The sequence below is a fragment of the Bufo bufo genome, chromosome 3, assembly GCF_905171765.1.
Source record: "Bufo bufo chromosome 3, aBufBuf1.1, whole genome shotgun sequence".
NCBI classification, from domain to species: domain Eukaryota; kingdom Metazoa; phylum Chordata; class Amphibia; order Anura; family Bufonidae; genus Bufo; species Bufo bufo.
The window spans coordinates 326,631,358-326,647,026 of NC_053391.1; positions in this window are offsets into that span (position 1 = coordinate 326,631,358).

Sequence of the window (15,669 nt, forward strand, 5' to 3'; positions counted from 1 at the left end):
GGCCGCAACGGATGCGGACAGCACACTATGTGCTGTCCGCATCTGCATTTCCGGATACGCACTTCCGGATCCGTAATTTCGTTCCCGAAAAAAATAAAACATGTCCTATTCTTATCCGCAACTGGGGACAAGAAAAGGCATTTTCTATTATAGTGCCGCCGATGTGCGGTCCGCGAAATGCGGAACGCACCTTGCCAGTGTCCGTGTTTCGCGGATCCGCAATTTGCGGAACGCAAAACACCTACGGACGTCTGAATGGACCCTTAAGGAGAGATCAAGAGATATTAATAAATTACATTAACTTCCACACGATATCTACCTTTAGTTTTCATAAATGTGGATTTGTTTGTCTATCCGCCTTCATGTCTGCTTTTCTATTCCTGATCTGAGCAGTAGATGCAGCTCCCTGTATGTGCTAACATATATGCCCACCGAGGATTGTTTCCTACAACTCTCATGATGCTCTATGGACTTTGGTGCAAAGTCTCGCTGCTCTAGCAGTCTATAGGAATGGGAGGAATGGATGGAGCAAGGAGAAGAACAGGAGGAGCAGTAGGGACTGGCTGTGCATAAGCTCCCATTGTAGTTCTTGGGTGGCCAGGGACACAAGAGGAAGCTGACCTATAGATAACACTTAGAGAGGTGCGAGTTTATTGCAAATCTTCCCTATGTTACAAGAAGGCAGCTTATTTCTAAACAGAGGGTCTTTATGCTCAAATATCCATAGAAGTATTAAAGGGGGTATCATGGAAAAGATCATAATGATCTATCCTCAGGATATTTTGGAATTATTTGTCATTGTGTACATTGATTACATCTTGATATTTTCTAAGGATGTTCAGTCCCACAGGGACCATGTGCGTACAGTTTTCAAAAGTCTCAGGGATAAGTTTCTGTATGTGAATTTACCCAAGTGTTCTTTTGAGGTAGAGGAGATCGGGTTCCTTGGGGTGATTTGCTCACCTGTGGGCTTTTGGATGGATCCCGCCAAGGTGCAGGCGATACAGGATAGGGTCCAGCCCAGGAACCTGAAGGCCCTTCAAAGGTTTTTGGGTTTTGCCAATTTCTATAGGAAGTATATTAGGGGTTTCTCAAAAATCGTGAAGCCCCTTACTGACCTTACTTGCAAAGGGGCAGATGTGTCTAGGTGGGGGACCAATGCTGTTTCGGCATTTTCCAGCCTCAAGGAGGCTTTTGCCCCTGTCATAGTTCAACCTAGACAGGACATTTGTAGTTGACGTGGATGCTTGGGAGGTTGGGGTGGGGGCGGTGTTGTCCCAGGGGTCCCCTGACGTACTTCTGACCTTGTGCCTTCCTTTCTAGAAAGTTCTCAAACACAGAATCAAACTACTATATTGGTAATAAGGAGTTATTAGCCATTAAATCGGTCCTTGAGGAATGGAGACACTTCCTGGAGGGGGCCTGACATCCGTTTGTGGTACTTACTGACCATAAGAACTTAATTTACCTGGAAAATGCTAAGGCTTAACCCCAGGCAGGCTAGTTAAATTTTTTATTTCATTTATTCCTGGGTCTAAAACCATTTGAGCAGATGCTCTATACAGGAGTCTGTGCCCTGTTCAGTAAGAAGAGGCTAGTCCACCCCCTATTCTTTCCCCGGAAATAGTGGTCACCTCAACCAACATTGAATGGGAGTTGATGAAGTTGCAACATCTGACTCCTACAGACACCCCGCAGGATAAGTTGTTTGTGCCAGTTAATCTAAGACTTTGTATTATTCAGAGTTGCCATGATTCCGTGCTGGCCGGTCATCCAGGGGTAAAAGAGACAACACATCTGGTTAGGCAGGGGTTTTGGGGGCCTTGCTTGGGGCAGGATGTTAGGGAGTTTGTACGTTCATGTGAGGTGTGCGCCAGGAGTAAGTTACCTCGGTCCGCTTAGACTGGGAGGCTCCTTTACCTCCCCACCCCGGACCAGCACTGATCACACATCTCAATGGATTTCATTACTGATCTCCCCGTCTCGGAAGGCATGACCAATATCTGAGTTATTGTGGATCAGTTTTTCCATTAGTGTCACCTCATCCCTCTTCCTCGATTGCCTTCATCTCGGGATATGGTCAATATGTTGATCAATAATGTTGTCAGTTTGCATGGGGTTCCTTGTAACATTGTGTCCGCCAGAGGCACACAGTTCATTTCCAGGTTTTGGAAAGACTTTCGTGGGCGTATTGGGATGGCTTTATCTTTCTCATCGGCATATCATCCTCAGTCGAACGGTTTCACGGAAAGAACCAATCAGTCATTGGAAACTTATCTTAGGTGTTTCTATTCAGATAACTTGAATGGGGGATGTATCTACTGTTGGCCGAGTTTGCCCTTAATAATAGGCATCATGAGTCTCTGGGTACGTCCCCCTTCTTCTGTAATTTTGGGTTTCATCCCAGGTCCCGAGATTTTCTTAAGGGTTGTGAAAATATCCCGGGGGTTTCTGAGACCACTAATAGACTAAAGGGGTGTGGGAATTTGAAAGTTTGAGTGGGTAACCACCAAAAATCTAAAGCTCAAAGTGCACTGCTATAATCTCACTCCCAGGTTTATCAGACTATTTCCTATTCTGGAGGTAATCAATCAGGTTGCCTTTAGAATTAAACTCCCTGAGAATTTAAAGATTCCTAATGTGTTTCACAGGTCCCTCCTTAAAAAAACATTGAAAGCATTTGGTATCCCATACTCCTCCTGTCCTGTTCTAGTCGATAGTCAGGAGGAGTATGCGGTTGAACAGGTTGTTGACTCCCGGAAGGTCCAAAATTCCTAATACATTAGAAAGGGTATGGGTTTGGAGAAGTCATGGGTCCATGCCGATAAGTTGATTGCTGAATTCCATTCTAGGTTTCTAGACAAACCAGGTGGTGAGAGCCCGGAGGTCTCTCCTCAAGGGGGGAGGGGGAGGTACTGGCAGGCAGCCAGGGAGACCGACGCAGTCTCACCTGAACAAGCGAAAACGTGTCTCTCATTCTCCCAGATGGTCTCCAGCCCTCCGGTGGGACATCCCTCACCCTTCGCTGGCCACGAGTGGCGGGGTGTCGCCCCCCAGAGGGCAGAGCTAGTAAAAGTTCACGCTCACTCTGTGAGATCCACCCTGGTTCTTGGTACTACTGGGAGATGGGACACCGTCATTCCCAGCGCTGACGCTGGTTAGGGGTCCTGGGACGCCAAAACCCCTAGTGTCAGCTGTTGCCAGGGAACTTCTACTGTCATGTCTACTGACTTAAATATGTGTTGGGAGGTTCCCTCCTCTGCACACTCTCAGCCCTCACCTGTGCTTCCCTGGTCTGAGGGTGGAGATTGGGTGTGACCTCAGCAGTGTCAGGTGATCTGTGGAGGGATATTTAAACCTGGTGTTTTCCCTCACTCACTGCTGATTATTCAGTTGCTTCCATGGTTCTGGATCTGAAGCTATCTGGTGAATGGTTTCTCTGGTTATTGACTCTGGCTTTGGTTTTGGTTGTCATCTGGTTCTTGTGCCCTGGATTACGTTTACTGACCGTTTTTACTTTGGGGTTTTGCCCAACTGCAGCCCGTGTGCCCAGTCACCAGCCGCCCTGCTACTGACACCTGGGAAGGGCTCTGCCAAAGTCCCCCTTCCTGCTGGAGGCGGGTAAAGAGTACCCAGGCCCTCAAGGGTGTTCAGAGTGTGACGGCTTACACAAAAAGTGTCTGGTATGCAGCATTTGCTGGCCGTCAGTTTGGCTTTATCTTTACATTAGCATTACAGCACCCTTTCTTTCCTAGGGGAACTCCCTGTAGTTGGGGCTTCTGCCTGATGGTAGTTTGGGGTGCCCTTGATGTTGGTGGTTGTATGGGTGCCTGGCAGGAGATGTAGTGTTGCAATGGCCACCGTATGGTGTGGTAGGTGTCAGGAAACCAGGCCAGAGGTAGAAGAATAAACGTATTATTAGACTTGAGTACAAAATAGGACTGGTAGTACATACAACAATAATCTGTACACAGTGAAAATCCTTCTCCCAGATTGCAAGGTATGGAGGAGGCAAAGTGGCAAATAATGGCACTCTTGGTATGCTATCTTGCTAAAGTTTCTCTCACTAGAATCTCTGTTTGGCGCTGTAATCTGGCAATTATGGCTGTAGCATGCATTGCGGTATACAGATGTTTAGAGGCATGTCTGGCCAAGATGTGATTAAGTGTGATGGGTGTCTTAACTGCAGTCACAAGCAGCAAAGCCTGGTTAGCTGTAGTTGCAGGTTACCGGGCTTTTACAAAAACTGTTCTTTCTTCTAACCTGTGAAAGAGAGATTATTAGGTTAATACTTACCCGTCCCTTGCTGCTGACTCTTAGGCCTGTGTTAGTGCAGTGAGGACAGCAGCGTCTACTGGAACACCATAATGCAGATGCAGACTGCTGGCCTTGGGTAGGGGTGAGAATAGACTCACATTCTGGTAGGGGCACCAAAGACAGCCCAGCACAATCCTGTGCAATTATGTAGGTACACACAGTGTGCCAACAGACACCAATCATCTGGGAGAGGGCACAGAGGTACGTATATGCACAGGCCGCACCGCACTTGTAATCCATTGTGGGAGATAGAGCTTGGAATAACACCTATACAAGCAATTTTATGCTTTACAAAAACTTTTGTGTCTATTTCTACGCATGAGAGGCCGGGTTCAAATGTGAGACAATGAAACCTAACCCAAGAAACGGTCACCAGAACCACCCCATGAATGCACATCCGACAATGAATAAATATCAAAAATATATATAAAGTTTATTCGACACACCAACAGACACATTAAAAAATTGTATACAATTAGAACAAAGTGCGGTATGCAGTAAATATTATGTAACCAGCACATACAAGTCCACTGAATTGTCCCACCATAGGCACATATAATAAAAACCAGCATATAATGGTATCAATGTGAAGCATAAAGAGAATGTAACATAAGGTAAGACCTCTAAAAATACAAACAGACCTGAATATGGTCACAATAGAGGGGCCAGACCTACATGAGCAGCTGGTGCAGTGGACCTGCACCAGCTGCTCATGTAGGTCTGGCCCCTCTATTGTGACCATATTCAGGTCTGTTTGTATTTTTAGAGGTCTTACCTTATGTTACATTCTCTTTATGCTTCACATTGATACCATTATATGCTGGTTTTTATTATATGTGCCTATGGTAGGACAATTCAGTGGACCTGTATGTGCTGATTACATAATATTTGCTGCATACCGCACTTTGTTCTAATTGTATACAATTTTTTAATGTGTCTGTTGGTGTGTCGAATAAACTTTATATATATTTTTGATATTTATTCATTGTCGGATGTGCATTCATGTGGTGGTTCTGGTGACCCTTTCTTGGGTTAGGTTTCATTGTCTCATGCTTGTTTTCACCGCCCCTTGCACTCCGTATACTATTTGGTGTGCCCCCTAATTTTGTTACTTCAGGCCAGGTTCAAATCGCATTTTTAGCCCTACATTTAATATATATGTTTGGAGAGAAAAAGTATACAAAAGCATAGTAAACTATGCTCTTTCATCCTGCAGAGTCCAGTAAAAACACCTATATGTTAACATATAGGTTTTTTTACATTGGAATTCTATGGTGACAGATGCCATTGTATGGCATCCATCTGAGGCATCCGTTTAACATACATATTTTTGTAAAAGTTAAATGTAAGACAAAAACGTTATGTGAACCAAACTGAAGCCAGGCTCCTGCTGTAATGGCCGGGATAAGAGATAACTCTTATGCCATCATCTTACCGCCCTAGATGCTGTGGTCCATAGCGATCACGGTATCTAGGCAGTTAAGGGAGAGGGTTCGCTCTGTCACCATCGCCTCGCCTTGAATGTAATTGCAGGGTGTCAATGCATTGCTGTGGCACCTAGGGCCTAACAAAGGCCCCTGCACTGTCATGACTACAGTCAGGTCCATAAATATTGGGACATAGACACAATTCTAAAATTTTTTGCTCTATACACCACCACAATGGATTTGAAATGAAACAAACCTGTGCTTTAACTGCAGACTGTCAGCTTTAATTTGAGGGTATTTACATCCAAATCAGATGAACGGTGTAGGAATTACATAAGTTTGCATATGTGCCTCCCACTTGTTAAGGGACCAAAAGTAATGGGACATAATAATCATAAATCAAACTTTCACTTTTTAATACTTGGTTGCAAATCCTTTGCAGTCAATTACAGCCTGAAGTCTGGAACGCATAGACATCACCAGGCGCTGGGTTTCATCCCTGGTGATGCTCTGCCATGCCTCTACTGCAACTGTCTTCAGTTCCTGCTTGTTCTTGGGGCATTTTCCCTTCAGTTTTGTCTTCAGCAAGTGAAATGCATGCTCAATCGGATTCAGGTCAGGTGATTCACTTGGCCATTGCATAACATTCTACTTCTTTCCCTTAAAAAACTCTTTGGTTGCTTTTGCAGTATGCTTTAGGTCATTGTCCATCTGCACTGTGAAGCGCCCTCTAATGAGTTCTGAAGCATTTGGCTGAATATGAGCTAATAATATTGCCCGAAACACTTCAGAATTTTCTTGATTGAAAAACTCAATAAAGAAAATGACAGATACAATCCCCTGCTCTGCCCAAAATGATGACCAATCTCTGATAATGGTAGTATTGCAACAAAACTTATAAATTATTGGCTTGATATCAAACTAGGGAATATAAAGATTCCCAACAGAGAGTTTCTCCAATATTATCCCCTTTATTCAGTTATATGCATCGTAACTGAAATCAGAGAAAATACTGATGTAGCAACTAACGTTACACATCCGCAAATGAGCAGGTATCTGGCTAAGTATCAAGCCAATCAATACTACATAAAACAAAAATATACATTACCCAAGGGTCAAGTGATGTGCAGAGTCTTGGGGCAGTCAGCTCTCAAGAGTTTTTCCTATAATCCCAATCTTTCTCAAGAGATCTCCCTTTCTTTCTTTGGTTGTTTTTCCCATTTTGTCCTCCTTTTTTTTTCTTTTTGGTATTTGGTTTCTTAACCCAAAACTTATCAGATGAACACACCCTCCTGGTTTGGAACTTTCCAATAATTGTTGGATGGGCATGTGCATTGATAAGGAGCGTGACGTCATAATACTACCCATAATGCACTTTTGCTACTGGTGTAGTATTAACTGCTCATATCTAGGTGGCACTGTTGTATAAGCTATAAGTATCATACTATTAAGGGTTAACTCATACATGCCTGATATTTTCAATACTACACACCTCTGACATCTGGAGGCCTTGTCTTAGAGCCGAGGGACAAACTGATACATGAATATATACTTTGAGGAACATCTAGACAATTCTCACACTGTGGAATTCATGTTTAGATAGGAAATACAATGAAGCCTCTATATCTGCATGTGCGGTGTATCTTCTAACTGTCTAAATGTATAATATATTGTTACAATAACACTAGCTTTTTGAACGACACAGTAATCTTTCCATGGACTTACTTCGGCCTACATGAAAATTCATACAAAGCAGTGAATATAAATCAACATTGCTCTTAAAGGCAATGCATACCCATTATAATTAGAATAAGTAGATATAACTGCTTACACTTATGAAAAAGCACAACAATGCCCACGCCATGACACTACCACCACCATGCTTCACTGATGAGGTGGTATGCTTAGGATCATGAGCATTTCCTTTCCTTCTCCATACTCTTCTCTTCCCATCACTCTTATACAAGTTGATCTTGGTCTCATCTGTCCATAGGATGTTGTTCCAGAACTGTGAAGGCTTTTTTAGATGTCGTTTGGCAAACTCTAATCTGGCCTTCCTGTTTTTGAGGCTCACCAATGGTTTACATCTTGTGGTGAACCCTCTGTATTCACTCTGGTAAAGTCTTCTTTTGATTAGTTCAGTGTTCCTCATCAGGCCAACTGTTGTGAAGGGTGTTTTCTTCACCAGGGAAAGAATTCTTCGGTTATCCATTACAGTTTTTTTTCTGTGGTCGTCCGGGTCTTTTGGTGTTGCTGAGCTCACCGGTGCGTTCCTTCTTTTTAAGAATATTCCAAATAGTTATTTTGGCCACGCCTAATGTTTTTGCTATCTCTCTGATAGGTTTGTTTTGTTTTTTCAGCCTAATGATGGCTTGCTTCACTGATAGTGACAGCATTTTGGATCTCATCTTCAGAGTTGACAGCAACAGATTCCAAATGCTGAGAAACTGTCCCATTACTTTTGGTCCCTTAACAAGTGGGAGGCACATATGCAAACTGTTGCAATTCCTACACCAATCACCTGATTTGGATGTAAATACCCTCAAATCAAAGCTGACAGTCTGCAGTTAAAGCACATCTTGTTTGTTTCATTTCAAATCCATTGTAGTGGTGTATAGAGCCAAAAATGTGAGAATTGTGTTGATGTCCCAATATTTATGGACCTGACTGTATGTCTATTAGACAGTGTCACAGACTCAACCTGATAGACTGCCTGTGACTGTTACGCTCACAGTCATTGGGTGAAAGCATTCTTTATGTGGATACCAAAATCATAATTTCCAGGCAGCATATCCTTCTGTGTAGACAGCAATCTGCTGCTAGAAAACAATGAACTTGTATTAGGACAATCTCAGTAGTGATTGCTCGTCTCCATACAGAATAGACACCTTCTTTGTCGAGCAGACAATTTTATTGGCAACGAACAGTTTGTTACTGATAATTGCCTGTGGAGTAGACCCGTGCTGAGTTGGCCCAAAAGCTAAAGCCTTACATGGGCTGATCAAACAAGCAATTGGGGGAACGAACATTTCATTCCTATTAATTGCCTGCTCATTAGAGGTATGCTAAGGTTGGCTGTATGGTAACAATTTCTTGTCCTCATACAGACTCATTGTTATACAGGGCGATCTGCTGCCCAGAAATGATGATTTTGGCGTCTGCATTGGAGATGCTTTACCCCGATGAATGAGCATTTGCTCACTCATCAGGTGATTGGTGGCACCTTTACACGTCCCAATAATTGCCCTTTCCTTATTCCTAGGAAAGCCTCTTCTGGATAAATGTACCAGTCTTTGGCCCATGTAAAGGGGTCACATTAGATTAGCCAATAATACATTATGTACTGGTCAATAATATAACTTTTCTTCCACCTGTCCTCTGACAGCAGAATTTGGCAAACATGAGGACCATTAGTTTTTAATGTGAAATATCTGTTTTCTTGAAAGATAAGCAACTGTCAGAGGTGTCCAACAGTGGTAGATGGAAGTGGTAATATATAGTTTTTTTTGTATTCCTGTAAGCATGTTTTTGATTCCTCATGTGATCAGTGGATGTCCTACACTATATCAGAGCTTCTGAATCTTAGGGTGGTCTTCACCTGTAACTGGGGGTGCTCAGGGCCGGACTGGCCTACCAGGATACCGGGAAAATTCCCGTTAGGCCGGTAGCCCTGACTTCCGCACGGCCGGCCGTGCCGACAGCGAAGAGGCTGAGGCTCCTTGGCCGGTGCAGTAACAGAGGAGCCCATCCTCCCCCCACCAACAGCAAGCTCTGGCACAGACATTGCCCAGAGCCTGACTCCTCCCACACATGTGACTGATCGCGTGATCATGACATCACAGAAGGTCCTTTAGCCCGGTAGCTGCTGCTTGTGTGTAGCTGTCATCAGGCTGTTTAGCGCTGTCAGGTAGGAGGCTGAGTGACGAGGTCTTGAGGACAGGTCTAGTAGCCACACTGATGCTTCTAATGAAAATACTTATACAAAATACAATAGCAGCATCGAGGATGCACAGTCTCAGGCTAGAGGCACAATTATATAATCAAATGATCAGCCACATTCAGCAGTCCTGCAATACTGACAATGCTTGAAAAAAATCCAACCTGAGAGATCAAACTTTTGGCAGACAACAGTTTTCTATCATTGATCACAAATGATCCTGATCACATATAAATTCTCAACCCTAGCCAGCCAAAATTATCAACAGCTTTAAGAGGTTGATGACTGGGCCCGGTGTTCTGCCAGATTCCTATAACTGGCAGAATACTATACCCGAAAGTGACGCGGCCGCACCGGGATGAGGGTGTGTGTGAATCTGCGCAATAATTGCACCGCCGTGGGAGAAGCACCTACTTCATTTGCATGCGCAAAACCGTACACCGCGCGTGCGCACTCGGGGGTAGGTAGATTTTTCAGTGCAAAATGTTCCATCAGATCTCCCTAGCCCTGAGTGCGCACATGCGGACACATCATCTGGAGCAGTTCAGCCTCACCACATAGCAGAGGTGATTGCAGGATATTGGGGTGGTGGGGTCACCACGTAGCAGAGCTGAGTGCGCAAGTGCGGAGTACGGTTTTGCGCATGCAAATGAAGTAGGTGCGGTTTCGCGCATGCAAATGAAGCAGGTGCTTCTCCCGCGGTGGTGCAATTATTTTTATGAATCCAGTGGATCTGCGCTTGCGCAGATCCACACACACCCTCCTCTAACTGATTCCGGTGCGGCCTCGTCACTTCCGGTGCGGCTGCGTCACTTCCGGGAATAGCATTCTGCTAAGGTATAGGAATCTGGCAGAATACCGGCTGTGTCAGGGCTGTAGGAACCGGCTGCGCTGTATGTTTGTGCGTTATGTAGCGGAGGCTCGGACACGCTGCATCTTGCTTGCATTATGCGTTTATAGTAACTTCATGAATATTACAGTGCCAATCCGTGTGGAGTCCGCTCAGCCAATCACCGGCTATAGCGGGACAGCTCTGAGTGGTCCACCACTGTCTGCCAAGACAAATACGGGTCCCATTCTGGAGATCGCTGGGGGAGTCCCATCCTGTGGATATGGGATACATTTTTAATTACTGGATAACCCCTTTAAAGTCATACAAGTCTGTCATACTACAATACTACATTTATTAAAATTTCCCTCCTCTGTGCCCCCATATTGTACACCCCCCCATGTGCCCCCATATAGTACAGCCCCTCTGTGCCCCATATAGTACAGACTCCCCCCCCCTCTGTGCCCCCAGATAGTACAGACTCCTCCTTTGTGCCACCATATAGTACAGGCTCTCCCTCTGTGCCGCCATATAGTACAGGCCCCCCTCTATTCCACCAAATAGTAAAGATCCCCCCTCCTCTCTGTGGGGCTGGTATGCAACTTTTTCCAGGGCTGTTTTTTATCCCCAGTCCGGCCCTGGGGGTGCTGTTGTTACCATCCAGCATCAGCCCCTGTAATAAATCTGATGCATCTTTAGACTGTCTAAATTTACACAGTCTAAGGGTCCATTCACACGTCCGTTTTTTCTTTCCTGATCTGTTCCGTTTTTTGCGGAACAGATCTGGACCAGTTCTGTACCCATTCATTTTCAATGGGTTTCCGTTGTTCCGTTCCGCATGTCCGAAAAAATATAAAACTTGTCCTATTCTTTTCCGCAAAAATCGGATCCTGGACCAATACAAAGTCAATGGATCCGCAAAAAACGGAAGACATTCGTATGTCATTACGTATGTCATCCGTTTTATGCGGATTCCGTTCCTGGAAATTAAATGGCACCTGAGGTAACACATAACTAGACTTCTATTCACTTTTTTCTTTTCAATTTTTTTTTCAAAGAAATCCAAACAACTTTATTTGCTTATTGAAATGTATACGGAAACATTTTCAGGAACAACGGATCCGCAAAAAACTGACCGAAAATCGGGATATAGAAAAATACTGACGTGTGAATGTAGCCTAAATCATAGTCGGCATTAATAAACCTGCGCCATTGTTAATAGCTGCAAGTATTTCAGGTTAAATAATCAGAAAATGATGGCAGTGTATAATATGTGTCTCAGCAAGCTGTACCCTTATTTAGATTCTAGTTAGAAGTATTACATTGTACAGGGCAGTGGAACATGGTGGGACTACAATCATGAAAATCATAACAGTGAAGCAGATTAGCATTGACTGCAACTCCTATGTGCAGCCTATGATTAGAATAGAATTGCATCTATTTCACGCTGATAACTGCCGTGTGTCACAGCTGCACAATGTGACATGATACAGAGGGACTCATGCCGTGCGTGATCTCACTTTACTTCTCCTTTTAACACTAAATTCTCTCCGCTGCACTTAGCTCTTAGCTCTGCTCGTTTTTTCTTGGAAATCTATTATGGCTTGCTTCCATGCTTTCCTCCTGCTTTGGTGTTTAAATTGTCCTTCTCCATGCCTTGTGCCCAGGTGTTTTTTCCTGTATTCTTATTTGTTCATAGTTTTTTCAATCTTCAATCTGCCCCCGTTACATGCCCTTTTCAATCTGTGGCTGGGCACAGCTGCTTGGCACAAGGGCAACAGAAGTTCAGCCTCCAGGAAGATTAAAAGAATGCGCCTTCAAGGAGCATGGGCACAGCTGGAGCGCACAGCATGAGTCAAGAGACTGAGTTAAGAGTCATGTATAGAAATGCTAAGGCAAATTATGTTATTCTATAGCTGTATAAAAATTACTGTGACACACAAAATTCTGAATTTGTAATTGAATTTAAAACAAACTGAATAAACGGTAAGATCTGCAGATTTTACTCAAGGCAACAAGCTTAACCATGGTTTGTAATGTAAACATTAGTGTTGATCGAGCACCAAAGTGCTCGGGTGCTCAGGTGCTTGAGTAGAACACTTTGGGATACTCGGGTGCTCTACAGAGCACACGATCACAATGGAAGTCAATGGGAGAACCCGAGCATTAAACCAGCCACCCCCTGCTCTGAAGAGGGGAGGTTGTCTGGTTCACAGGAAAAGGTCAGAAATTGATGGAAACACCACTGAAATAGTTATATCACATAATGGAGGGCCTCATTCACATTGTGGTACAATTGTTCAGGTAGTGGGACTCCTACACTCATCAAGCCTAGGCACTAAGTGAAAGGGCTGCCAAATATTACAAGGAACCGGCACTAAAATACACCCTTTATTTTAGTGCCGGTGGGCATCATACACACTCTTGAAAAATTATGATTAATGGCCTGCTGGTGACCCTTTAAAAACAGTAGGAGCAAGGGCCTGCTGGTGACCATTCAAAACATTAGGGGCGAGGGCCTGCTGCTGATCTGACCATCTAAAACATTAGGGGTGAGGGTCTGCAGCTGAGCTGACCCTCTAAAACATTAGGGGCGAGGGCCTGCTGCTGATCTGACCATCTAAAACATTAGGGGTGAGGGTCTGCTGCTGAGTTGACCCTCTAAAACATTAGGGTCGAGGGACTGCTGGTGACCCTCTAAAACATTAGGGGTGAGGGTCTGCTGCTGAGCTGACCCTCTAAAACAATAGAAGTGAGGGCAGCCTATTAAGCATGTTGATATGAAGGAGGAGGAGGACAAGAAAAGGAAGATTGAACCATATACCCTTTTTTGTGGTGGAAAAGGTGCATGGGAATACAGTGTATTCAATACACCATAAAAGCCACATTTAAAGTGCCTTTATGTTCAGCCGTTTTCCTCTGGTGGAGTAGAGAAGTCAGTGGCAATCCAGGTCTTGTTCATTTTGATAAGAGTCAACCTGTCAGCATTTTCAGTTGACAGGCAGATGCACTTATCAGTTATTATGCCCCCAGCAGCACTAAATACCAGCTCTGACAAAACACTTGCGGCAGGGCAGGCCAGCACCTCCAAGGCGTAGAGCGCCAGTTTGTGCCACGTGTCCAGCTTGGACACCCAATAGTTGTAAGGCACAGAGGGATCACTGAGGACGCTGACACGGTCTGCTACGTACTCCTTCACCATCTTATTCTAAAACTTTTCCCTCCTTGTGATACTGTCCCAGGCCTTGGAGAGTGTTGCCCTGCCTCTGTTGGAACTGCTGTGGGTTCCCCTCATCTCCCCTCCTCAGTTGCCCAAGGAACTACGTACTCTGCCGCCGTTGTCAGCTGGAAATTTTTGGAGCAATTTTTCCACAAGAACCTTCTGATATTGCACCATTTTGCTCGTCCTCTCTACCACAGGAATGAGAGATGAGAAGTTCTCTTTGTAGCGGGGGTCAAGAAGGGTGAACAACCAGTAATCGGTGTTGGCCAAAATGTGTATAACGCGAGGGTCACGGGAAAGGCAGCATATCATAAAGTCAGCCATGTGTGCCAGAGTCCCAAAAGACAAGACGTCACTGTCCTCATCAGGAGGATGACTCTCAATCTCCTCATCCTCTTCCTCCTCTTCGGCCCATCCACGCTGAACAGATGGAATAAACCTGCTATGGGTACTACCCTCTGTAGTAGAGGCAACCGTCTCCTGCTGCTCCTCCTCCTCATCATCATTCATTCAATTTGCGCTGAGAAGACGAACGGAGGGTGGTCTGGCTATCACCCTGTGTAGACACAAAGCGTCCGCCTTCATTGTGAGCAGCGAGCGTTTCAGTAGACACAGAAGTGGGATGGTTACTCTGATAATAGCGGCATCGCCGCTCACCATCTGTGTTGATTCCTCAACGTTGCGTAAAACCTCACAGAGGTCAAACATCCATGCCCACTCGTCGCTTGTGAAGAGCAGAAGATGACTGGAAAGGCGACGACCATGTTGCAGCTGGTATTCCACTACTGCCCTCTGCTACTTACAAAGCCTGGACAACATGTGGAACGTAGAGTTCCAGTGCATGCTTACGTCGCACAACAATCGGTGAGCTGGCATTTGCAAGTGCTGCTGCAGCGTTGCCAGACCGGCGGCAGCTGTAGATAACTTTCGGTGCTGTTTGTCACCTAAGCAAATTAGTTTCAGCACGGCCTGTTGCCGCTTCCCCACTGCAGTGCTACACTGCTTCCAGCTACTGATTGATGGCTGACTGATGCTGCAAGATGAGAATTCAGAGGTGGAAGTGGAGGAGGAGAAGGGGGGCTTGCAGCCACTAATGTAGGTGGTGGCGGAAATCCTGATGGAAGTAGGGCCCGAAATCCTTGGCGTCGGTAGCACCTGTGCCATCCCAGGGTACAAATTGCTCCCGGCCTCCACAACGTTCACCCAATGTGCCGCCAGGGAAATGTAGCGTCCCTGGCCCAAAGCACTTGTCCATGTGTCAGTCGTTAAGTGAACCTTCCCAATAACTGCATTGGTCAGGGCACGGGTGATGTTACGGGACACATGCTGGTGTAAGGCGGGGACGGCACACCGGAAAAAATAGTGGCGGCTGGGGACTGAGTAACGAGGGACGGCTGTCGCTGTCAGGCTGAGGAAAGCCTCAGTGTCGACAAGCGTAAATGGCAACTTTTCCAGGGAAAGGTGCGCATTTAGTGCTATGGTCTGTGGGTGGGTGGCTGGGTATTTGCGCTTTCGTTCAAAGGCCTGGGGTATGGACATCTGTACGCTGCGCTGGGACACAGAAGTGGATGTGCTAGCTGATGGTGCTTGCGAAGGTCCAGGTGCAGGGTGGGAGACATCCGGGCCTGCGTCTTGGACAGGGGATTGGCCAGCACGTAACACAGGGGAAGAGGAGACAGTGGTGTGACCCGCAGACACTGATTGTGGACCCAAGCGTACCAGCCCACCTATTACGGTGCTTTGGTGCCATGTGGTGGATCATGCTGGTGGTGGTGAGGTTACTAATGTTCACGCCCCTGCTCATTTTGGTACAGCACTGGTAGCAAATGATAATTCTTTTATCGTCCACACTTTCCTCAAAAAAGCACCATACTGAAGAACACCTACCCCTTGGCAAGGGAGATTGCTGCAAGGGTGTGCCCCGGGGAACAGTTGC